The sequence below is a fragment of the Lucilia sericata genome, unplaced genomic scaffold, assembly GCF_015586225.1.
Source record: "Lucilia sericata isolate MDLA Ls3-8-SP2 unplaced genomic scaffold, ASM1558622v1 Contig000869F_arrow, whole genome shotgun sequence".
In the NCBI taxonomy this organism is placed as follows: Eukaryota; Metazoa; Arthropoda; class Insecta; order Diptera; family Calliphoridae; genus Lucilia; species Lucilia sericata.
In genome coordinates, this window is record NW_023994860.1 from 91,198 (window position 1) to 118,584 (window position 27,387).

The 27,387-nt window shown below is 30.3% G+C and overlaps 1 protein-coding gene across 5 annotated transcripts in view; it reads left to right on the forward strand.

Annotated features, from left to right (window-relative positions):
• LOC119608676 (myb-like protein M) overlaps positions 1 to 27,387 on the forward strand; it is a 157,760-nt gene that overhangs the window by 62,041 nt on the left and 68,332 nt on the right. For 2 of the 5 annotated variants that reach the window (XR_005231832.1, XR_005231833.1), the window contains one exon: positions 3,035 to 3,191. The exons of the other annotated variants lie outside the window; for them this stretch is intronic. The gene's annotated coding sequence lies outside the window, so the exon portion shown is untranslated. The remainder of the gene's footprint in view (positions 1 to 3,034; positions 3,192 to 27,387) is intronic. 5 annotated transcript variants of the gene reach the window in all.

Genomic DNA, 27,387 nt, shown 5'->3' on the forward strand with positions numbered 1-27,387 from the left:
AAATCCAGTTTTTGAGTGAAAAACATAAAATTGCATTTTCGGCTAAACTAGAAGAGCTAGGGCCAAAACAATGAAAATCTGTGATCACTCTATTTTCCTACCAAAATCAATTTTTGAGTGAAAACATAAAATTGCATTTTCTGGCTAAACTAGAAGAGCTAGGGCCAAAACAATGAAAATCTGTGATCACGCTATTTCCTACCAAAAATCAAATTTTTGAGTGAAAACATAAAATTGCATTTCTGGCTAAACTAGAAGAGCTAGGGCCAAAAGAATGAAAATCTGTGATCAACTCTATTTCCTAACCAAAAATCCAATTATTGAGTGAAAACATAAAATTGCATTTCTGGCTAAACTAGAAGAGCTAGGGCCAAAACAGCGAAAATCTGTGATAACTCCTATTTCATACCAATAATCCAATTTTTGAGTGAAAACATAAAATTGCATTTCTGGCTAAACTAGAAGAGCTAGGGCCAAAACAATGAAAACCTGTGATCACTCTTTTTATTACCAAAAATCCAATTTTTTGAGTGAAAAGCATAAAATGCGTTTTCTGGCTAAACTAGAACAGCCAGGGCCAAAACAATGAAAATTGTGATCACTCTATTTCCCATCAAAAATCCAATTTTTGAGTGAAAACATAAAATTGCATTTTCTGGCTAAACTAGAAGAGCTAGGGCCAAAACAGCGAAAATCTGTGATCACTCTATTTCCTACCAAAAATCCAATTTTTGAGTGAAAACATAAAATTGCACTTTCTGGCTAAACTAGAAGAGTTAGGGCCAAAGGACTGAAAATCTGTGATCACTCTATTTCCCAACAAAAATCCAATTTTTGAGTGAAAACATAAAATTGCATTTTCTGGCTAAACTAGAAGAGCTAGGGCCAAAAGAATGAAAATCTGTGATCACTCTATTTCCTAACAAAAATCCAATTATTGAGTGAAAACATAAAATTGCATTTTCTGGCTAAACTAGAAGAGCTAGGACCAAAACAGCGAAAATCTGTGATCACTCTATTTCCTACCAATAATCCAATTTTTGAGTGAAAACATAAAATTGCATTTTCTGGCTAAACTAGAAGAGCTAGGGCCAAAACAATGAAATCTGTGATCACTCTATTTCCTACCAAAAATCAAATTTTTGAGTGAAAACATAAAATTGCATTTTCTGGCTAAACTAGAAGAGCTAGGGCCAAAAGAATGAAATCTGTGATCACTCTATTTCCTAACAAAAATCCAATTATTGAGTGAAAACATAAAATTGCATTTTCTGGCTAAACTAGAAGAGCTAGGGCCAAAACAATGAAAATCTGTGATCACTCTATTTCCCATCAAAAATCCAATTTTTGAGTGAAAACTTATGTTTTCACATTGCATTTTCTGACTAAACTAGAAGAGCTAGGACCAAACAATGAAAATCTGTGATCACTCTTTTTATTACCAAAAATCCAATTTTTGAGTGAAAGCATAAAATTGCGTTTTCTGGCAAAACTAGAACAGCCAGGTCCAAAACAATGAAAATTTGTGATCACTCTATTTCCCATCAAAAATCCAATTTTTGAGTGAAAACATAAAATTGCATTTTCTGGCTAAACTAGAAGAGCTAGGGCCAAAACAGCGAAAATCTGTGATCACTCTATTTCCTACCAAAAATCCAATTTTTGAGTGAAAACATAAAATTGCACTTTCTGGCTAAACTAGAAGAGTTAGGGCCAAAGAACTGAAAATCTGTGATCACTCTATTTCTCATCAAAAATCCAATTTTTGAGTGAAAACATAAAATTGCATTTTCTGGCTAAACTAGAAGAGCTAGGGCCAAAACAATAAAAATCTGTGATCACTCTATTTCTCATCAAAAATCCAATTTTTGAGTGAAAACATAAAATTGCATTTTCTGGCTAAACTAGAAGAGCTAGGGCCAAAAGACTGAAAATCTGTGATCACTCTATTTCCTACCAAAAATCCAATTTTTTAGTGAAAACATATAATTGCATTTTCTGGCTAAACTAGAAGAGCTAGGGCCAAAACAACGAAAATCTGTGATCACTCTATTTCCAACCAAAAATCCAACTTTTGAGTGAAAACATAAAATTGCATTTTCTGGCTAAACTAGAAGAGCTAGGGCCAAAAGACTGAAAATCTGTGATCACTCTATTTCCTAACAAAAATCCAATTTTTGAGTGAAAACATAAAATTGCATTTTCTGGCTAAACTAGAAGAGCTAGGGCCAAAACAGCGAAAATCTGTGATCACTCTAGGGCCAAAACAACGAAAATCTGTGATCACTCTATTTCCAACCAAAAATCCAACTTTTGAGTGAAAACATAAAATTGCATTTTCTGGCTAAACTAGAAGAGCTAGGGCCAAAAGACTGAAAATCTGTGATCACTCTATTTCCTAACAAAAATCCAATTTTTGAGTGAAAACATAAAATTGCATTTTCTGAGCTAGGGTCAAAAGAACGAAAATCTGTGATCACTATTTTTCCCATCTGCTCTATAGTCTGGTTTATAGTCGGGTCTATAGTCTAGTATATAGTCTGGTCTATAGTCTAGTCAATAGTCTGGTCTATAGTCTAGTCAATAGTCTAGTTAATAGTCTGGTATGTGGTTTAGTCTATAGTCTGGTCTGTGGTTTAGTCAATAGTCTGGCCTATTGTCTGGTCTATAGTCTGGTCTATAGCCTGGTCTATAGGATGGTCTATAGTCTGGTCTATAGTCTGGTCTATAGTCTGGTGTGTAGTCTGGTCAATAGTCTAATCAGTAGTCTGGTCTATAGTCTAGTCTATTGTTATTGTTTAATTTTATAATTCTTAAATTTTTCTGATTCTCTCCTCTTTAATCTTTTAACATAAACCTTAATTTAATTTTTCATTTATTTCTTCTACCTTAAGCCTATAAGTATGCTAAATAGACCAACACTTTATACACATATAAAATCCTCTGCATATTTAATGTTTATCTTGATTGATTTTTTAAACAGCAATATTTTAATTTATAATTTCTCTCTCTCTCTCTTGCTTTTTCTTTGCAGGTAATTTATTGTTTACAACAACAACAATAGCAACAACTATTTGTATTTAAAAGTGGAATTACCTTAAAATCTTCTCTTTACTGCACTGTCGTCATTTCACCTTCCATAGCACTCGTGTCTATCTCTTGCTCTCTTTTCGACACATTCTGCTGAAAATGTAAGTTTTCTTAAAATGTTGTTTAAGTTATTATTTTTGTTGTTGTTCTAGTCTTAGATATTTAAGGCAGTTTTGCATAGAATATTATGGCGGCAAATTGCCAAAAATTTCCAAATACATAGAAACAAGCCTTGTTTTTTTTTTGGCAAAATTTTTACATTATAAAACGGAAATTACCAAAAAAAATTCAAACAATATAAAATGATAAAATTAGAAAAAAATACAAAACAGAACCTAGAAAATTTTGCATGATGAGACGCCTTGAAAACATGCAAAAACAGTTTAATACAAACACTTGATTTTGTTTTTGTAATGAAAAACAATTGTCTGCAGCTACCAAACAACTACCGAGAAAGAGGTGGCCAGTCCCCCTCAAAATATTATTATGCAACATCGACATTTGCAAGCCAATTTCCGGTAATGATTTTTTTCTTGTTTTAGCAGTTTTTTCGTAAAAAACAAAACATTTTAAAATTCTGTTTTATAATTTAACAACAATTTTTGTTAATTCAGTTTTTGGTTTCTTTAAGACCTTTTTTGGCTTAAGTGTTTTTGTTGTTTCTTCTTGGTTTTGTCAAATTAAATTCTTGCGTAAATATTTGCGTTTTTTTGTCGTTATTTGTGGTTTGAACTGAAAATTCTCTAAAACTTCTTGAGCCACTTAAGTTGTTTTTACTTTGGCTTAAAGTTAATGATATAAATTGCTAAATAAATGTTATTTTATTTAGCTGTTAATGGGAGTTTATTAATTAGTTAAATAAATATAATGGTAAAAAGTTTGTGTATTTTCTATTTTCAAAAGGTTTTCGTATGCGAAGACAAATTTTCAAGAGCCGTAAGAAATGTGGTGGAAAATGTGTATTTCAAGGGGGAGAAGAAAGCAGAAAGGGGAGAGGTATAAGAAAGATAATTGGTGAGAAAAGGGGAGGTGCAAATATTCTTGAAACAACAAAACTTTTGTGGTAAAAAGTTTATAGTTAAGGCAACAATAAATAGTTTTTTTTTGGTAAATAAGGGAAAATTTGATTGGTTCCTAGAAATGAATTTTAGACTAGAATTGACTATAGACGAGACTATAGACTAGTCTATAGACGAGACTATAGAATAGACTATAGATTAGATTATAGACGAGACTATAGACTAGACTATAGACTAGACTATAGACTAGACTATAGACTAGACTATAGACTAGACTATAGACTAGACTATAGACTAGACTATAGACTAGACTATAGACTAGACTATAAACTAGACTATAGACTAGACTATAGACTAGACTATAGACTAGACTATAGACTAGACTATAGACTAGACTATAGACTAGACTATAGACTAGACTATAGACTAGACTATAGACTAGACTATAGACTAGACTATAGACTAGACTATAGACTAGACTATAGACTAGACTATAGACTAGACTATAGACTAGACTATAGACTAGACTATAGGCTAGACTATAGACTAGACTATAGACTAGACTATAGACTAGACTATAGACTAGACTATAGACTAGACTAGACTATAGACTAGACTATATAGACTAGACTATATAGACTAGACTATATAGACTAGACTATATAGACTAGACTATATAGACTAGACTATATAGACTAGACTATATAGACTAGACTATATAGACTAGACTATATAGACTAGACTATATAGACTAGACTATATAGACTAGACTATATAGACTAGACTATATAGACTAGACTATATAGACTAGACTATATAGACTAGACTATAGACTAGACTATATAGACTAGACTATATAGACTAGACTATATAGACTAGACTATATAGACTAGACTATATAGACTAGACTATATAGACTAGACTATATAGACTAGACTATATAGACTAGACTATATAGACTAGACTATATAGACTAGACTATATAGACTAGACTATATAGACTAGACTATATAGACTAGACTATATAGACTAGACTATATAGACTAGACTATATAGACTAGACTATATAGACTAGACTATATAGACTAGACTATATAGACTAGACTATATAGACTAGACTTAGACTATAGACTAGACTATATAGACTATACTATAGACTATACTATAGACTAGACTATAGACTAGACTATAGACTAGACTATAGACTAGACTATAGACTAGACTATAGACTAGACTATAGACTAGACTATAGACTAGACTATAGACTAGACTATAGACTAGACTATAGACTAGACTATAGACTAGACTATGGACTAGACTATAGACTAGACTATAGACTAGACTAGACTATAGACTAGACTATAGACTAGACTATAGACTAGACTATAGACTAGACTATATAGACTAGACTATATAGACTAGATTATATAGACTAGACTATATAGACTAGACTATATAGACTAGACTATAGACTATACTATATACACTAGACTATATAGACTAGACTATATAGACTATACTATATAGACTAGACTATATAGACTAGACTATGTAGACTAGACTATGTAGACTAGACTATATAGACTAGACTATGTAGACTAGACTATATAGACTAGACTAGACTAGACTAGACTATATAGACTAGACTATATAGACTAGACTATATAGACTAGACTATATAGACTATACTATATAGGACTAGACTATATAGACTATACTATATAGGACTAGACTATATAGACTAGACTATATAGACTAGACTATATAGACTAGACTATATAGACTAGACTATATAGACTAGACTATATAGACTAGACTATATAGACTAGACTATATAGACTAGACTATATATACTAGACTATATAGACTAGACTATATAGACTAGACTATATAGACTAGACTATATAGACTAGACTATATAGACTAGACTATATAGACCAGACTATATAGACTAGACTATATAGACTAGACTATATAGACTAGACTATATAGACTAGACTATGTAGACTAGACTATATAGACCAGACTATATAGACTAGACTATATAGACTAGACTATATAGACTAGACTATATAGACTAGACTATACTATGTAGACTAGACTAGATAGACTAGACTATATATAGACTAGACTATATAGACTAGACTATATATAGACTATACTATATAGACTAGACTATATAGACTAGACTATATAGACTAGACTATTTAGACTAGACTATGTAGACTAGATTATATAGACTGGACAATATAGACTAGACTATATAGACTGGTCTATATAGACTAGACTATATAGACTGGACTATATAGACTAGACTATATAGACTGGACTATATAGACTAGGCTATAGACGATACTATAGACTAGACTTTAGACTTTAAGAGGTATAAGAAAAGACCAGACTATAGAACAGACAATAGACTAGACTAGTTTATAGTCTAGTCTATAGTCTATACCTTAAATGTCAATTAAGTCACCATTTATGTAAATTTAATTGAATGAAGAAAATATTGAAAAACAATGAGGTTTTGCTTTAGGTGCACTAAACAAATATTAAGTAAAGCATACTTTTAGGGGCCAAATAATAAAATTTTCAATGTTATCTCCAGAAAAATATTTATTTTTCAAATCTTTCTTTTCAAAACATAAATTTTTATTTGTCTTCTTCCCTTCAAAGTAGGTGTTAATTGTAAATACAATAAAAATATTATTGTTTTTATTTCTTTATCACTTAAAAAACTCAAAAAAGAAAGAAACATCAAATGTCTTGAAAATCTTTATAAAGAAAAATTTTCCAAATTACCAAAAACAAACTTTTCCTCTTATGTTTTGTTTTTTCATAAAGTTTTTATTTTTCCAAAAATTTTAACCTCAATTGAACTTAACAAGTAAACAATGGCTTAAAGGCTTTTGTCAGAGTGTCGTTAGTCTTCGCACAAGTTTATGTTGAGTTTTAGGGTTCTGGCTAGGTGTTGGTATTTATGTTTAGTAGGGTCTTAAGGTGTATTCAAGCTACAAAAAAAATGTATGCTTAAAATTTGCTTTAGATTTTTATTTTATTTTCTTAAAAAGAAAAATAAACCAAACTTTACAATGGTGTTGCAAGTTTTTCCTAAAGTTAATATTTACTTAACAATTGCACACCATGGAAAAATACACAAAACATCTAGACACTTTTCTAAAGATATTTATGTTTGTATACAGGTGTTGTCTTGCAGTTCTTTTTAGATTTTTTACATTCTTTAGAATTTTGCAAAATGCTGCTGCATGACACTATCCGTAAGCATTGTATTGAAGCCGTAGATAACAAAAAATGTCTCCAAAGTTTTGTTAATCCACGTGGTAAAGTTGAAAAATGTTAGAAAATTTATTGCAAAAATCAAATGCAAAAAATCGTATAAAAACTTAAATATTCTTTAGAATTTTTAGAAAACAAAATTTTCAATCTTCTAGAATAATCTATAGTCTGTTATATAGTATAGTCTATTGCCCGGTCTATAGTATAATCTAGTATAGAGTAAAATATATACATAAATACATAGAAACGACTACATTCTAGTCTTTGGTATAGTCTAGTCAAGTCTGGTCTAGTCTATAGTCTAGTCTATAGTCTAGTCTAAAGTCTAGTCTATAGTCTAGTCTATAGTCAAGTCTATAGTCTAGTCTATAGTCTAGTCTATAGTCAAGTCTATAGTCTAGTCTATAGTCTAGTCTATAGTCTAGTCTATAGTCTAGTCTATAGTCTAGTCTATAGTCTAGTCTATAGTCTAGTCTATAGTCTAGTCTATAGTCTAGTCTATAGTCTAGTCTATAGTCTAGTCTATAGTCTAGTCTATAGTCTAGTCTATAGTCTAGTCTATAGTCTAGTCTATAGTCTAGTCTATAGTCTAGTCTATAGTCTAGTCTATAGTCTAGTCTATAGTCTAGTCTATAGTCTAGCCTATATTCTAATCTATAGTCTAGTCTAGTCTACACTATAAACTAGACTAGAAAAGGTAGTATTTTCTTTTCAACTTTACAGTACATTTTAATATGACAATATTTGCCACCTTAAATTATGCTTTACATAGTTTTTATTCGGTACGCCAAAAAATATACTTTATTTTTTTCAATTTGTTCACATGTTTGTAAAACCGATCATCATTTAAGCGTAAAACGTATACTAAATCATATATGTCAACATTTTCTATCATGTTTCCTCTCACACATACAAGTGCTTGCCTCCTCACCTTCCTCTAGAGAAAGGAGAGTATTTTTAGGCTTCACTTATTCTGGTGGTTGTTGTTGTAGTTGGGTTGTGATTATTGTCAGGTACACATTGTTTGTCAGATTTATATAAATGTGTATATGTTCTCATAACTGTTTTGTGCATGAGTGCAAGAGAACAAGTGTAACAATATAACGGTGTTTAATGTTTGTGGTAAACAACCACAGGAACAACAACAATAACATTAACATCACCAATACTTTATGATTATTGCAATTTCAGCTTCATTGAGTACAATGAATGAATTGATCTAACTCACACACAAACATGTGTTAACTTAGTCATGGTATTTTCTGGGTTTATTGTTTTCTCTGTGCTCATTTATGAGCACAAACTTATTCATATCCACACATACATACATATACATATGTATGTATATAATGATAAATGTATTATAATGATGAAATCTACACACATGCTTTCATTTTGATTTTTACTGTTATTTTAACACCACACACACACAAACACTTTTATTACTACCTAGAAACTGTTCCTTTTATTTATTATAGTTTATAACTTTCAATCAAATATTTATATTCTCTTCTAATCTTCCACCACTTTTTTGTGACATTTTATTTATATTGCTAAGAGATTATCTTTTATCATAAGATGTTGTTTTTTCCTGACATTTCCTTCTTTAGAGCGTATTACATTATAAGAAAAAATAACAATTTATTTATTTCCTTACATTTATTTATAGTGTTACTTTTATGACAAATTTGATCTGAAAAAGATAATATTGTTCCGATAAAATTTAATTCTCTTAAAAGTCACCATTAAAACAAAAACCCAAATACCAACAAATAAATTGTTATTAGAGTGTAAAAATCATAAAACACAACAAAATTTATTTGTTTGTTTAGTCATAAAACAGTGAATAATTTGTTGTAATGAGCACAAAATCAAAGGGGCGAGGGAGATCAATCACATGTAAAAATCTTTTAGAGTTGGAGTAAATTTTATGAGAAATCGTAAGGTAAAGACCAATTGATGAATACACATTACTGGGTAATAATGTAAGGAAGATATAACACATGATTGGAGTGATAAGATTTAAATAGAACTATAAATTAAGAGGAAATTGCATAAAATTAAAAGGGGACATAAATATAAAAAGGTATCAAATAAATAATCTATAGACTAGAGTAAAGAATCGACTACAGTCTATAATATAGACTAGATTATGGAGTAGACTATAGACTAGACTATAGACTAGACTATAGACTAGACTATAGACTAGACTATAGACTAGACTATAGACTAGACTATAGACTAGACTATAGACTAGACTATAGACTAGACTATAGACTAGACTATAGACTAGACTATAGACTATAGACTAGACTATAGACTAGACTATAGACTAGACTATAGACTAGACTATAGACTAGACTATAGACTAGACCATAGACTAGACTACAGACTAGACTACAGACTAGACTATAGACTAGACTACAGACTAGACTACAGACTAGACTATAGACTAGACTACAGACTAGACTACAGACTAGACTACAGACTAGACTACAGACTAGACTACAGACTAGACTATAGACTACTATAGACTAGACTATAGACTAGACTATAGACTAGACTATAGACTAGACTATAGACTAGACTATAGACTAGACTATAGACTAGACTATAGACTAGACTATAGACTAGACTATAGACTAGACTATAGACTAGATATAGACTAGACTATAGACTAGACTATAGACTAGACTATAGACTAGACTATAGACTAGACTATAGACTAGACTATAGACTAGACTATAGACTAGACTATAGACTAGACTATAGACTAGACTATAGACTAGACTATAGACTAGACTATAGACTAGACTATAGACTAGACTATAGACTAGACTATAGACTAGACTATAGACTAGACTATAGACTAGACTATAGACTAGACTATAGACTAGACTATAGACTAGACTATAGACTAGACTATAGACTAGACTATAGACTAGACTATAGACTAGACTATAGACTAGACTATAGACTAGACTATAGACTAGACTATAGACTAACTACAGACTAGACTATAGACTAGACTACAGACTAGACTACAGACTAGACTATAGACTAGACTATAGACTAGACTATAGACTAGACTATAGACTAGACTATAGACTAGACTATAGACTAGACTATAGACTAGACTATAGACTAGACTATAGACTAGACTATAGACTAGACTATAGACTAGACTATAGACTAGACTATAGACTAGACTATAGACTAGACTATAGACTAGACTATAGACTAGACTATAGACTAGACTATAGACTAGACTATAGACTAGACTATAGACTAGACTATAGACTAGACTATAGACTAGACTATAGACTAGACTATAGACTAGACTACTAGACTAGACTATAGACTAGACTATAGAACTAGACTATAGAACTATAGACTGACTATGACTAGACTATAGACTAGACTATAGACTAGACTATAGACTAGACTATAGGACTAGACTATAGACTAGACTATAGACTAGACTATAGACTAGACTATAGACTAGACTATAGACTAGACTATAGACTAGACTATAGACTAGACTATAGACTAGACTATAGACTAGACTATCGCCTAGACTATAGACTAGACTATAGACTAGACTATAGACTAGACTATAGACTAGACTATAGACTAGACTATAGACTAGACTATAGACTAGACATAGACTAGACTATAGGACTAGACTATAGACTAGACTATAGACTAGACTATAGACTAGACTATAGACTAGACTATAGACTAGACTATAGACTAGACTATAGACTAGACTATAGCTAGACTATAGACTAGACTATAGACTAGACTATAGACTAGACTATAGACTAGACTATAGACTAGACTATAGACTAGACTATAGACTAGACTATAGACTAGACCTATAAGACTAGACTAGAGACTAGACTATAGACTAGACATAGCTACTAGGACTAGACGATAGACTAGACTATAGTAGCTAGACTATAGACTAGACTATAGCACTAGACTAATAAGACTAGACTATAGACTAGACTATAGACTAGAATAGAGACTAGACTATAGACTAAGACGATAGACTAGACTATAGACTAACTATAGACTTGACTATAGACTAGAACGATAGACTAGAACGATAGACTAGACTATAGATTATACTATAGACTAGACTATAGACAATAACTATGACTAAACAACTTTAGAGCTAGTCCTATAGCCTAGAATGTTTGAAAAATAATTTTGTCATTTTAAGACAGTGGCGAAAAAGTATATTTTTGAATGTTTACGTGTTTTCAGGCGTAAAAAATAAACCAGCAATTTAAAGAAAACAAAAAACATATTTAGATAAAAAGTATTAGTGTATAATACCTACACTTGAATATACTTGAGCGTCGACCCCTGTAGTTCTAGGTGGTCGTCGAAATCATTTTGGTTTAAAGAATAAGAATTACGAGACTAGTAAGATTAAATTGAGCTTGACATAGATTGAAGTGTCTCTTCTCTAAGTGTATATATTGAAGACAAAAGATATAATATTACTTCCTTATAAATCTGCAGGGTTAAGACTCGACTGCAAAAAAAAAAAAAAAAAAAAAACACCCAGATACACTTATTCAAAGTAACAAAAACTTGTGTTAAACATGCAATCAATACAATGTAATACAAGGTTTACCACAAGTTTGTTAAATCGCACCTCCCTTCATCCACCTCTTATTTGAATTAAAAGAAAGACCTTGTTTTTAATATTTTTTTTTTTGTTAAGTCCTTGTATAGTTTTTTAATAACAATATCCTGATTTTGACACATGAAGCGGTTGTGTGTATGTGTGTTCTTACTAATGTAAATTAACTTTTTTACTGCTGTTGGGTGGTGGTAATTAATTGCAAAATCATAATTTACAGACACTTCCTATTCCGCTACAAAAAGCATTAATACCCCTGTTTAACCCATCTGTTTTCCTTTTTCGAGAACGGCCTTGTTTGTAAGTGTCTGTGCACTTTATGTTCGAAAAAAATGTAAGAATTTTTTTTTTCGACTTTATGGTGTTTTTATAGTTAACATTTCCTGCTGTTGCACGGTGGGAAATTTTTTCGAAAGGAAATCGTGCTTTTAAATGGAAACCAAGCAGATTTGCTCAGGGTTTAGGTAAATTTTTCGATGCTAGTTATTGATATAGTCAAATAATCAAAAGCAGCAGGCTCCTAGTGGAATCCTAGGAGTAAAAATATAGGCAATAAATAGACTATAGACTAGACAACAGACTGCACTATGGATTATACTATAGACTACTGTAAGGACACGACAACAGACTAGACTATGGAATAGACTGTGGTCTAGACTATAGACTAGACCATAGACTAGACCAAGACTAGACTATAGACTAGACTATAGACTAGACTATAGCTAGACTAGAGACTAGACTAATAGACTAGACTAGACTAGACTAGACTATAGACTAGACTATAGACTAGACTATAGACTAGACTATAGACTAGACTATAGACTAGACTATAGACTAGACTATAGACTAGACTATAGACTAGACTATAGACTAGACTATAGACTAGACTATAGACTAGACTATAGACTAGACTATAGACTAGACTATAGACTAGACTATAGACTAGACTATAGACTAGACTATAGACTAGACTATAGACTAGACTATAGACTAGACTATAGACTAGACTATAGACTAGACTATAGACTAGACTATAGACTAGACTATAGACTAGACTATAGACTAGACTATAGACTAGACTATAGACTAGACTATAGACTAGACTATAGACTAGACTATAGACTAGACTATAGACTAGACTATAGACTAGACTATAGACTAGACTATAGACTAGACTATAGACTAGACTATAGACTAGACTATAGACTAGACTATAGACTAGACTATAGACTAGACTATAGACTAGACTATAGACTAGACTATAGACTAGACTATAGACTAGACTATAGACTAGACTATAGACTAACTTACTAGACTATAGACTACTAGACTAGACTATAGACAACTTGGGGTGTGTCTGTCTATTTTCACCCAAATTTCCAATTGACCTGTTTAATTCCCATATTTTTTTTTTTTTTTGCCACTTTCCCAACCACAAGGTAAATCTGTTTGTAGTTGATACACCCACTAGAACGTAAGAAAAGCCAGCTAAAAGCAGGCAGTTAAGCAAGCGAGTCATTTATTTTTTTTAACTTTTCACTATGCCTTTTTACTTCCTTTCTTTTTGCTGATTACTTGCACTTTAAACCAATGAATATGAATACAAGAATGCAAGAATGAAAAAAAGGAAACGTGAAAATGACTTATGTACTTGTTGGTTACCTGCTTGACTACCTGAACGCCTGCCGTGTGGCAAGCAAATGAATCATATTAGTAGTTGAGGAAAATTGCAGTCAAGAGGACGACGAATAGTAAAACAGGCAAAAGATGTGGATGATGATGATGACTTGAACTTAAATTATTGTATTAATAATGCTTGCATGCTTGGAATGATTATATGGAAATTATGGCTTGTCAGAGTAAAATTAAGAGGAAAGAAGGAAAAAAAGTAAGAGGCATAAGACATAGTCTTTTAAGGAAGTTATTTTAAGTTAACTCCAGGTAAGTTTATTAACGAAAGAAAGTTAAAGCTTAATAAATATTCAACAGATTTCAAAAATAACTAGAGCAGAAATAAAAGTTAACAAATGAATTCTCCATTTCCCGGGAATATAAAAGTACGAAAATTTCTTTCTTTTGGTTCCCAGTATAACTTTTCCATTGGATCTTAAATGCCTTTGCCAATAATCCTCTTTTCTTTTTTTGCTCTTTTCTATTCCCTAAATGATTGACAGATTGCTTAAGGCAGAAAATTCTTGTAACTCTTTTATCAACTACAGCATCAGCATCAAAAAAGGAATTGACATTCAAAATATCCCGTTTACTTATGCTACATAACCAACAACACAAAGAAGCATTTGTTATTTTTCCTCTCTCCTCCTTATATTTACTGCCTGTGTTTTCCTCCTTTTTAACCTCGTTTTAAAGCTGTTTACCGTAGTCTACAATAAAGCTATTGTAATATTGCATACTTTGTGGCATTAAGGAGTTAGAAGCATACCTTTAGGTTATTGATATTTTCAAATGAAATTTATACTCGATTTTTTTTGGTACACAAACAAATATTGATTGAAAGCTTGAAAATTTCAAAAGTCTTTTTAATTTTACATTTTTCGTGTTTTAATTAAATGTAAAATTTATATCATAACTGTCATTAAAGTGTTTCCCTTTCAGATGTTTTCAACGACTAGAGAGGAAATAACATGTTCATGTGAAGTTGTTTTACTGATTGCATGTCGTCCATTGCTTAACTTTTTAACACCATCATTAAGTTGTTTAGGCATTAGTTTTTGTTGCTGTTGTAGTTTTAAATTGTGAAACAATTAGAAAATTTAAATAAATTAAAACGCGACAACATGTTATTGTAGCAGAGCAATTGTGGAGAAAGAAAAGGTCACTGAAACAACAATAATAGTGGCGTGAACGTGGTCTGACTTTCTAGTTCAGTTCTAGTTAAATTCTAGTTCAGTTCTAATTCTGTTCTAGTTCAGTTCTAGTTCAGTTCTAGTTCAGTTCTAGTTCAGTTCTAGTTCTGTTCTAGTTCTGTTCTAGTTCTGTTCTAGTTCTGTTCTAGTTCTGTTCTAGTTCTGTTCTAGTTCTGTTCTAGTTCTGTTCTAGTTCTGTTCTAGTTCTGTTCTAGTTCTGTTCTAGTTCTGTTCTAGTTCTGTTCTAGTTCTGTTCTAGTTCTGTTCTAGTTCTGTTCTAGTTCTGTTCTAGTTCTGTTCTAGTTCTGTTCTAGTTCTGTTCTAGTTCTGTTCTAGTTCTGTTCTAGTTCTGTTCTAGTTCTGTTCTTGTTCTGTTCTAGTGTGTTCTAGTTGTGTTCTAGTTGTGTTCTAGTTGTGTTCTAGTTGTGTTCTAGTTGTGTTCTAGTTGTGTTCTAGTTCTGTTCTAGTTCTGTTCTAGTTCTGTTCTAGTTCTGTTCTAGTTCTGTTCTAGTTCTGTTCTAGTTCTGTTCTAGTTCTGTTCTAGTTCTGTTCTAGTTCTGTTCTAGTTCTGTTCTAGTTGTGTTTCTAGTTGTGTTCTAGTTGTGTTCTAGTTGTGTTCTAGTTGTGTTCTAGTTGTGTTCTAGTTGTGTTCTAGTTGTGTTCTAGTTGTGTTCTAGTTGTGTTCTAGTTGTGTTTCTAGTTCTGTTCTAGTTCTGTTCTAGTTCTGTTCTAGTTCTGTTCTAGTTCTGTTCAAGTTCTGTTCTAGTTCTGTTCTAGTTCTGTTCTAGTTTTGTTCTAGTTCTGTTCTAGTTCTGTTCTAGTTCTGTTCTAGTTCTGTTCTTGTTCTGTTCTAGTTGTGTTCTAGTTGTGTTCTAGTTGTGTTCTAGTTCTGTTCTAGTTCTGTTCTAGTTCTGTTCTAGTTCTGTTCTAGTTATGTTCTAGTTATGTTCTAGTTCTGTTATAGTTCTGTTATAGTTCTGCTCTAGTTCTGTTCTAGTTCTGTTCTAGTTCTGTTCTAGTTCTGTTCTAGTTCTAGTTCTGTTCTAGTTCTGTTCTAGTTCAGTTCTAGTTCAGTTCTAGTTCTGTTCTAGTTCTGTTCTAGTTCTGTTCTAGTTCTGTTCTAGTTCTGTTCTAGTTCTGTTCTAGTTCTGTTCTAGTTCTGTTCTAGTTCTGCTCTAGTTCTGCTCTAGTTCTGCTCTAGTTCTGTTCTAGTTCTGTTCTAGTTCTGTTCTAGTTCTGTTCTAGTTCTGTTCTAGTTCTGTTCTAGTTCTGTTCTAGTTCAGTTCTAGTTCAGTTCTAGTTAAATTCTAGTTCAGTTCTAGTTCTGTTCTAGTTCTGTTCTAGTGCTGTTCTAGTTCTGTTCTAGTTCTGTTGTAGTTGTGTTCTAGTTCTGTTGTAGTTGTGTTCTAGTTCTGTTCTAGTTCTGTTCTAGTTCTGTTCTAGTTGTGTTCTAGTTGTGTTCTAGTTGTGTTCTAGTTCTGTTCTAGTTCTGTTCTAGTTCTGTTCTAATTCTGTTCTAGTTCTGTTCTAGTTCTGTTCTAGTTCTGTTCTAGTTCTGTTCTAGTTCTGTTCTAGTTCTTTTCTAGTTCTGTTCTAGTTCTGTTCTAGTTCTGTTCTAGTTCTGTTCTAGTTCAGTTCTAGTTCAGTTCTAGTTCAGTTCTAGTTCAGTTCTAGTTCAGTTCTAGTTCAGTTCTAGTTCAGTTCTAGTTCTGTTCTAGTTCTGTTCTAGTTCTGTTCTAGTTCTGTTCTAGTTCTGTTCTAGTTCTGTTCTAGTTCTGTTCTAGTTCTGTTCTAGTTCTGTTCTAGTTCTGTTCTAGTTCTGTTCTAGTTCTGTTCTAGTTCTGTTATAGTTATGTTCTAGTTATGTTCTAGTTCTGTTCTAGTTCTGTTCTAGTTCTGTTCTAGTTCTGTTCCAGTTCTGTTCTAGTTCTGTTCTAGTTCTGTTCTAGTTCTGTTCAGTTCAGTTCTAGTTCAGTTCTGGTTCAGTTCTAGTTCAGTTCTAGTTCAGTTCTAGTTCAGTTCTAGTTCAGTTCTAGTGCTATTTCAGTTCTAGTTCTAGTTCAGTTCTGTTCTAGTTTTGTTCTAGTTCTGTTCTAGTTCTGTTGTAGTTGTGTTCTAGTTCTGTTGTAGTTGTATTCTAGTTCTGTTGTAGTTCTGTTGTGGTTCAGTTCTAGTTCTGTTCTAGTTTAGTTTTATTTCAGCTCTTGATTAGTTTTAGTTCTAGTTTAGTTCTAGTTACCAAATTAAGTGCCATTTTTGCCATGTTTTAGTTTAAACTATATTTTCGTGCTTGTTCGTAGTTCATCATTTAACTCCCCTTTAAATGTTCTTTATCTTAAGTTCCTTTTTGCTTTATTATCTAACCAATATTTATTTGCCAGTGGTTTGCTGTTGATGTTAAAGAGGACCTCCTCGTACTCTGCCTCCTCTCGAAAGCCCTTTTATTAATACTTTTATTTGCATTTAGATTGCGTGTTCAACAATAGATTGAAGAGTGAAAATGGATTAGAATTTGTAGAAAAATAGAATAGATTTTGTGTTTATAGGTTTTACTGAGATATTTTTGTTTTGCGTGTTTGCATAATCGATTTAAACCTCTAGAGTCTAATAGCAGCACAGCCTGCCTTTTTTATGAATTTGCTATTTTTGCGTTTTGTAATACTAATAATATTCCAAACCCCATACATAAACACATTTCCGTTAAGGGAAAAATATTATTCATATATTTGTAGTTGTATTTCACTTTTCTTTTTTTGGCCTTTTACTCTTTTTACTAAGAGAATTTTGATAATATAGTTGAAAAGAAGCAGAAAAAAATAACTTGCATTTTCTATTATGGAAAATTGCACATTCATGTTTTGTTCCTTATATGTTAAAGGTTGTGAGGTTAACTCCCTTTTTGTGGCTGTTAGGCGCCCTTAAAAGGTTATTTATTATATAAACGTTTTCTTTTTAGAGTGGGTTGCACAGTTTATTTCTGTAATCTACTTTTAGGCGGCTGTTTTTCTTGTTTACACATAAACCCGGTGGAATAATATAATTGAAATTCTTAAAAATTTTGGCAAATATATAAGACAAATTGGCAAAAAAAAGTAGCTGTTTGTTTATATAAAAAAATGTTTTACATTTTAAAAGAGTTAGATAAATATATTAAAGCCTAAAAATAGGCTACAATTCCTAAGAAAAATCTTAAATTAAATTATGCTCATTTTTTATCGTTTTAACGCAAATCCCTTTGAAATTCCTACTGTTTCCTTGTAATGTTTTAACCTTTAACTATTTCTGTGTTTAAATTTGTTCTATTTTTGCCAATTGTTAAAATTTGAAAGCATACCTTTAGGGTTTTGTTTTTTTAGAACTTGTTATTGTTTGTTTCACATTGCATTTTGTAAATTACCAGTTAAATAATTTATTTGCTTATTTTAAAATAAACAATATACAAATAATTAAGTAAATAACATTTAATTTACAAACTAAATTTTCAGTTATTCAATCTCTCGTTTACTATTTGTAGTATTTAATTGAAGCATACCTTTGGGCTTGTGTTTTTTTAATTAAAATTCTTTGGATTTTATTGCTGTTTAAATGGGTAATTTTGGCTACAAATTGCTTCATCTTTAGATTTTTTTCAATGCATGGATAGTGCGAGAGAAAATTTTAATTAAAATGTGTATATTTAGTGAGGCATACTTGTGGGCGGGTTATTGAAAATCATGTGAATATTAAAATTTTTGAGATATTTATTGCACTTAATGTGTTTAAAACAGTGAGAAACAAATTATAGACTAGTTGATAGTCTAGTCTATAGTCGAGTCTATAGTGTAGTCTATATTCTAGTCTATAGTATAGTCTATAGTGTAGTCTATAGTCTAGTCTATAGTCTAGTCTATAGTCTAGTCTATAGTCTAGGTCTATAGTCTAGTCTATAGTCTAGTCTATAGTCTAGTCTACAGTCTAGTCTATAGTCTAGTCTATAGTCTAGTCTATAGTCTAGTCTATAGTCTAGTCTATAGTCTAGTCTATAGTCTAGTCTATAGGCTAGTCTATAGTCTAGTCTATAGTCTAGTCTATAGGCTAGTCTATAGTCTAGTCTATAGTCTAGTCTATAGGCTAGTCTATAGTCTAGTCTATAGTCTAGTCTATAGTCTAGTCTATAGGCTAGTCTATAGTCTAGTCTATAGTCTAGTCTATAGTCTAGTCTATAGTCTAGTCTATAGTCTAGTCTATAGTCTAGTCTATAGTCTAGTCTTAAGTCTAGTCTATAGTCTAGTCTATAGTCTAGTCTAGTCTATAGTCTAGTCTATAGTCTAGTCTATAGTCTAGTCTATAGTCTAGTTTATAGTCTAGTCTATAGTCTAGTCTATAGTCTAGTCTATAGTCTAGTTTATAGTATAATTATTTTCAATAAATATTTTTCTAAGAAAAACTTTCACGGCCTTTAAAGTTTTCCATTTTCTTCATCCCCTTTACTCCTATAAAGGACCGTGTACTTTTCACTGCTACAGTTTTGAGCTTTATTATATTTTTACAACTTTCTTTAATATGTGTTGATATGTGAGTTTCTTTACCTTTTTACATTTGGTCTAAAAAGGTATTTTTATATAAAAAATGTTGACTTTTAACACAATTATGTCTGTTACATAATTTATTACATATCAAAAATTAATTGTGTTTTATTTCCATTTATGTATTCCATTAATAAAGATAATGATTAAAGGCAATATAATTTGTAATTGTTATAATTGTTTAATACGCATGCCGTTGCTGACCTTTACGGTCAATAGCCTAAAGATTGATTATACTGTTTAATGATTTCTTAATAAGCCAACACCTTAAGGTAGGCTATGAAATTAATAAGCAAGAAATTAGAAAGGAATTAAATTGTATTAATAGGTATTGAAAGGATAAAGTTAAAGTGAAAGAAGACTTTATGGATTATGTTATTTTTAAAGGTTTTTAATACAAAAAGTATATTTTAAATGTAAACACCTTAAACTATGCTTTAAATTTATAAACATTTTATTTTGTTTTATATGATTTTATTTAAGTTTAATAAAGTTTATAACGATTTAAAATTTATAAATTTTATTTTATTACTCTGGTTATTCGTTGTTTAAATTGCAATTTTGTTTTATAAATTTTATGTATATTTATGAAACTATAAATCATTTTATCGCATTTTCTGACGAACTTTTTATTTCATTTTGAAATAAAAACCAAATCATGTTTTTCTGTCGAAAGTCAAACCAACACATTTGCAATTCAAATGTCACTTAATTTATGTTATACAATTTGTTTTAGTTTTTTTTCTTCATCTCGTTTAAAACCAAAACTCCTCTTTTTTGGAGGGGAGTTGATTTATGGCCTTCAATGGCGACATTTACTTTAGTTTTGCATCTATAAAGCGCTTTTGTTATTTTATTAAAATATATAGTTTATAAATTATGCAGCAAATAATTTTACTAAAAAGAAATGTCAAATATACAAAAAGTATACTAAGGAAAACTAAAATAAATATTGCAGCCTAAAAATAGGCCAAAAACAATTTGAAAAAAAAGGTTTATAAATAATATCTTTTTCATCCTTATAGCTGATGATTAACTGTAATTTTCCGGAATTAATAACAGAAAAATCGGTAACGTCTACTCTTTAAGGATAGCAAAATATTAGCATATTTAAAGGCATAAAATAACTTTTCTTTAAAAAGTAATAAATAAACACAATTAAAATATAAAATACCAAAATAATAATAAAAGTAATAAAAAATCTTAAATCTTTCAACTACTGCCTTAAAATACCTGACACATTATTTATCTAATGCCCCCTTGAAATATGCTGTTGAAAAATTTCTATTACTTTCTTGTCTCTCTTAAATAACAATTTATTTTCCTCAAGAATATCTTAAGAAAATAACTCTGCTTGTTACACAATAGTTTTACTAAATATTTTTTAAATACAATTTCCTAAAGAAACCCCTAGCAAAGCCTTAACATATGCTATAGATTTTATACATATTCTCTTGCATTGTTCAATATATTTAAAATGGCATATAAACCACATGAAAACCTATAGATTTTCTTTTAGAATAAGAAAATAATCCTTACAAAATTGTAAAGAAGAAAAATGATTTGAAAAACATTTGGTTTAAATGCATGGCTGCTTGAGCCTTAAAGTATGCAATTTTAAAATTTTTCTATTTCGCATCTTATTGCGCTAAAGATGTTATGCTATAAATATTTTTGCAGAAATTTCACAGATAGTGAAATAACAATGCCATAAAACAAAAGGCAAGAAATAGAAAATTCATTTAAAGGAAGATAAGTTGCACAGTGGTCTACAAGGCACATTTAAATTTGTTAAATATAAATATGTAAATAAATATTTAAATTTAAACACTGCTCTTTAAGTGAATTTTGATTCATAGGAAATAATTTTTTACTTATTGCTGTTTTTAGTCAGATTTCCCCCTTTAACCCACTGTTCCTCTCTGACGTTGGCTTTTAAGTAATAAAATTGTATTTTAGATTTCTGTTCAATAATTTTAGTTTACTATTGTAGTACATCTCTCATATATTTACTTTAAAAATGTTTTTGTTAAGGTATAAAAATCTAAAGTATACTTTTAGGGATTCATAGAAAGTATTAAATATTAGAACAATAAAAATGAAACTAAAACAAATATAAGCAGCATACGTACGTTACTTAAAGAAAATGTTTAAAATATATTTTTCCTAGACTATAGACTAGGCTATAGACTAAACTATAGACTAGACTATAGACTAGACTAGACTATAGACTAGAATATAGACTAGACTATAGACTAGAATATAGACTAGACTATAGACTAGACTATAGACTAGACTATAGACTAGACTAGACTATAGACTAGACTAGACTATAGACTAGACTATACTATACTAGAATAGACTATAGACTAGACTATAGACTATAGACTATAGACTATAGACTAGACTAGACTATAGACTAGACTAGACTAGACTAGACTATAGACTAGAATTAGACTAGACTATAGACTAGACTATAGACTAGACTATAGACTAGACTATAGACTAGACTATAGACTAGACTATAGACTAGACTAGACTATAGACTACACTAGACTATAGACTAGGCTAGACTATACTGTAGACTAGACTATAGACTAGACTATAGACTAGACTATAGACTAGACTATAGACTAGACTATAGACTAGACTATAGACTAGACTATAGACTAGACTAGACTAGACTAGACTATAGACTAGACTAGACTAGACTGACTATAGACTAGACTAGACTAGACTATAGACTGACTAGACTAGACTATAGACTAGACTAGACTATAGACTATAGACTATAGACTATAGACTAGACTAGACTAGACTAGACTATAGACTAGAATATAGACTAGACTATAGACTAGACTATAGACTATAGACTAGACTATAGATTAGACTATAGACTAGACTATAGACTAGACTATAGACTAGACTATAGACTAAACTATAGACTAGACTATAGACTAAACTATAGACTAGACTACAGACTAAACTATAGACTAGACTATAGACTAGACTATAGACTAGACTATAGACTAGACTATAGACTAGACTATAGACTAGACTATAGACTAGACTATAGACTAGACTATAGACTAGACTATAGACTAGACTATAGACTAGACTATAGACTAGACTATAGACTATACTATAGACTAGACTATAGACTAGACTATAGACTAGACTATAGACTAGACTATAGACTAGACTATAGACTAGACTATAGATTAGACTATAGACTAGACTATAGACTAGACTATAGATTAGACTATAGACTAGACTATAGACTAGACTATAGACTAGTCTATAGACTAGACTATAGACTAGACTACAGACTAGACTATAGACTAGACTATAGACTAGACTATAGAATAGACTATAGACTAGACTATAGACTAGACTATAGAATAGACTATAGACTAGACTATAGACTAGACTATAGACTAGACTATAGACTACACAATAGACTTCATTGTAGACCATACCACATACTAGACTATAGATTAGACTATAGACTAGACTATAGACTAGACTATAGACTAGACTATAGACTAGACTATGGACTAGACTATAGACTAGACTATGGACTAGACTATAGACTATACTATAGACTAGACTATAGACTAGACTAAAAACTAAACTAAAGACAGTAATGTAGTCTATAGTACATTATAGGCTATAGCACAGACTAGACTATAGACTATAAATTAGACTATAGGCTAGACTATAAATTAGTCTATGGACTATAAGCAGTTCTTGACAATTTCTTGAATTGTTCATAAGTTTTAGAAGCCTCTTTTTAGGCTTAATTTATTCTTAAAAATCCTTTTAAAGCACAAAATTTATTTTGTATACATTCTTTAAATAAATAATATAAATATTATAATAAAATTCTTAGAAATATATAAATATACTGCAGATGTAAATAAAAATTACAGCTTTTTAAAAAGTATAGTCTACGTTAAGGATTAAAAATATTTTGATGACTAAACGAGAGTAAAATGTAAAAGGTAGATAAAAAAAGTTACAAAAAAGAAAACCATAAATATTAGGGGTTTCCTAAAGGCTTAGGCATTTGTGAAAGCATACTTTTAGGAGGTTAAAAATTAAATGTAAATTAAATAAAGAGCTTTAAAGTTATTATAAAACCAAGATATTAAAAGTAAAGAAAATAGTTTTTATATGTTTATTTTTTAAAGTAGTGGTAAAAAAGACTTATAATATTTTTGGGCTTTAAAAAAAATACATATTTATAAAGCCTAAAGGCAGGCAGTCTTTTTAACAATGTAGTTTTTTTTCAAAAAATCCTTGTATTGTATTTTGCAAATTGTTTTGACACTTTTTGCTGTTACCTACAAAACTATTTTAACTACCAGTTATTTGCTACTTTTTGGCTCTTTTTTCAATACACAATTTATTTAAGCCATCGATTATTTGCTGTTTTATTGTTGTTATTTTATTGCAACATACAAAATTTATTAGTAAAATAATTCCAACAATAGTTTAACATATTTGTTAAACCAAACTTTTTTTGTTGCTAACAGTTTTTCATTTTTTCGTTTTAACTTGGTGTTTATTTGTTTGTTTTGTTTTCGTGTTGTGCTGTTGTTGCTGCTAACAATAATTGTTGCATAACCCTAGGCTAAAACGGTGAAAAGTTTATTATTTTCGTTACATTGGGTATACTATGGCCAAACATAACTGACTTTAGGGTCTGGCTTTGTTTTTGTTTGTTGTTAGTTGTTTTTTAGGCGACTTGCGTTAGGTGTAGTGAGTTTTGTAATGACAAAAAAACAATAGCATGTTTTTGGGGGCCTAACAGACGTAATGTTAATAAAAACATATTTTTTTTTTAACTTTTTTCAAAGTTATTTTTAGAACGTATTTAAAAGTAGTATTAACAAATGAATGAACTGCTAAGGGGGTGTTAAAGTGAAAAATTTTTAATGAAAAGCGGGAAAATTAAATTTTTAAAATTATGTTTTCAATATTCATAACTAACTAACTCAATGACTAACGAACAAAGCTTCAAATAGTGAAAGTAAGCAAAAACATAAAATTATTCTTTTGCATTTTTTTTTCTATTCTCCTTAAGTTATGCTTTACTTTTGGTTATTCCGTGCCCTTGCCTTTAGGCACAAGAAATCATAACATTTTTTTAAAACTAATAAAACAAATAAACCATCAAATTGTTATCAGTCAAAAACCAAAAATTTTGTACAAATTTCCAACTTTAAGCTGTAATTGTTAATTTATTTTAACACTTAAAGCTCTTTTGCTGACACTTCACGAAAAAAAAATCGAGGAAAATTTCCTTTTATACCCTTATTTACTAACATCCCAACAACTTTAACTTACAATAATAAAAATCAAATTTAATAACAAAAGTTTAAAGGGGAGGGTTTATTTTCAAAACCCCAAAAAGAAGGTTTCCGCAAGATGACCCATTTTCTTCAAAGTTAAAATGAAAGTTTTTTCCCTTTTCCTTTCACTATAATGTTAACAGGACCTATATAAGGCAGAGATTACTTGGTAATGCCTGGCAAGGCAAACAAAAAATATTTTACAGTTTGACAGTAAAGCAGAGAGTATGAACAAAATCTTTAGATATTGAGACAAATGTCTGGCTGGTAGAGGTGGAAGAAACAAACTGAAAGTTTATTTTAGCTAAAAAAAAATCCAACGTGTCAAAAATTTTGTGTAAAAACTATATAGTTTTTTTTTCATTTTATAGTTGAGGAATTTGTGTATCAAGAAAACAATAGCAATCCCTTAAGAAAAGCGTTAAGCTGAGAAGGTTGTCAGAAATAAATGAATGAAAAGTAAAAGATTTAAATAAAAGATTAAGTATTTTTTCACATATACATTTCATTTTAATTTTAAAAACATTTTTTCAAACCTAAAAGTAAAACCATAAATAATTTATAAATAGTTTATAGTCCGGTGTTTAGTCTAATGTATAGTATAGTATATAGTCTAGGGTATAGTCTAGTCTATAGTTTAATCTCTGGTCTAGTCTATAGTTTAGTAAATAGTGCAGTCTATAGTCTAGTCTAAATTCTAGTCTATACACTATAGTCTAGTCTATAGTCTAGTCTATAGTCTAGTCTATAATCTAGTCTATAGTCTAGTCTATAGTCTAGTCTATAGTCTAGTCTATAGTCTAGTCTATAGTCTAGTCTATAGTCTAGTCTATAGTCTAGTCTATAGTCTAGTCTATAGTCTAGTCTATAGTCTAGTCTAGTCTAGTCTAGTCTAGTCTATAGTCTAGTCTATAGTCTAGTCTATAGTCTAGTCTATAGTCTAGTCTATAGTCTAGTCTATAGTCTAGTCTATAGTCTAGTCTATAGTCTAGTCTATAGTCTAGTCTATAGTCTAGTCTATAGTCTAGTCTATAGTCTAGTCTATAGTCTAGTCTATAGTCTAGTCTATAGTCTAGTCTATAGTCTAGTCTATAGTCTAGTCTATAGTCTAGTCTATAGTCTAGTCTATAGTCTAGCCTATAGTCTAGTCTATAGTCTAGTCTATAGTCTAGTCTATAGTCTAGTCTATAGTCTAGTCTATAGTCTAGTCTATAGTCTAGTTTATAGTCTAGTCTATAGTCTAGTCTATAGTTTAGTCTAGTCTATAGTATAGTCTATAGTATAGTCTATAGTATAGTCTATCGTCTAGTCTATAGTCTAGTCTATATTTTAGACTTTAGTCTAGTCTATTGTCTATAGTCTAGTCTACAGTCTAGTCAATAGTCTGGTCTATGTATAGTCTTGTCTTCTATAGCTGCTGTTGACATTAACTATAAAAATAGAGTCAATATTTTCAATATATTTTCTTTTTTTTAAATATTTATCCAAAAATTTATTAAAATTTTTATCATAACCTTTCATTTGATTTCCTTAAACCTCAAATATTTTGTTGCTACAACAAATTTAATTTTTTATTATTTTATGTTTTTGGTTTTATTAGTTCTTTTGACATTCTCTCTTAATAATAATAAATTAGGTTTAATTAAAAACTTTATTGCTATAACAAACCAATTACATGGATTTTAATTTAAATTTACCTTTCCTCATCTTTTTCTTGCTGTTCCAAACTTTAATGTTTGATATATAATGCTGTAGTGCTTGACATCCTATCCGAGCTGTAGTATAATTTGTAATCCCCGCCTCCTTGTCTTATATGTATATAGACTTTGCCACAAATTTTAATGTTATATCCCAGTTGTGCCAATTTCCCGCACAACCACATTAATTAAAACGTAACAACCATTATAAAACAATGTTTGAAATTTCCTTATAATCATTACTCTATTTTTAAGCATACACAAATATTTCGTGTGAAGGAAATAAGGTAGTTCCAGGGTTTTCGGCAAAAAGGGGTCGTTATGTTAATTAAAATTGAAAATGCTACAAAAAGTGGTTACAGTATACAATTGTGTCCACTAGGTTATAGGAAAGTGGCATTTGTTTCCTGACATTAGGTTTGGGGATTGCTATAGTCCCTTTTACAACTACAGGGTGCTTTTTTTCTTAAGCATACTTTAAATTGAGTATTTTAAGTAAGTGTAGTGAGTGGTTGTATGAAATTTTATACAAGTTTAGCATACTTTTAGGTGGTTGCCTATAAAATAATTTCATAGCTAGATATTGTTGTTATTTTAAAGGCAACATATGATTTAAAGTATCTCCTTTCTCATACACTTTCTTCAAGAAGTTTTGAAAACAAATCTGACATTTTTGGAAAATTTTAAAACCTAAAATAAAATCAAACAACAAACAACTAAAAGTGGGAAAGGATTTAATAAGTAAATTTCTTAGCTCAATACTTGTTTTATTTAAATGCTACAAAAATATTTCACACTTATTTTAAATTTAAAACACTAGTTACTAAACCATAACAAGGGT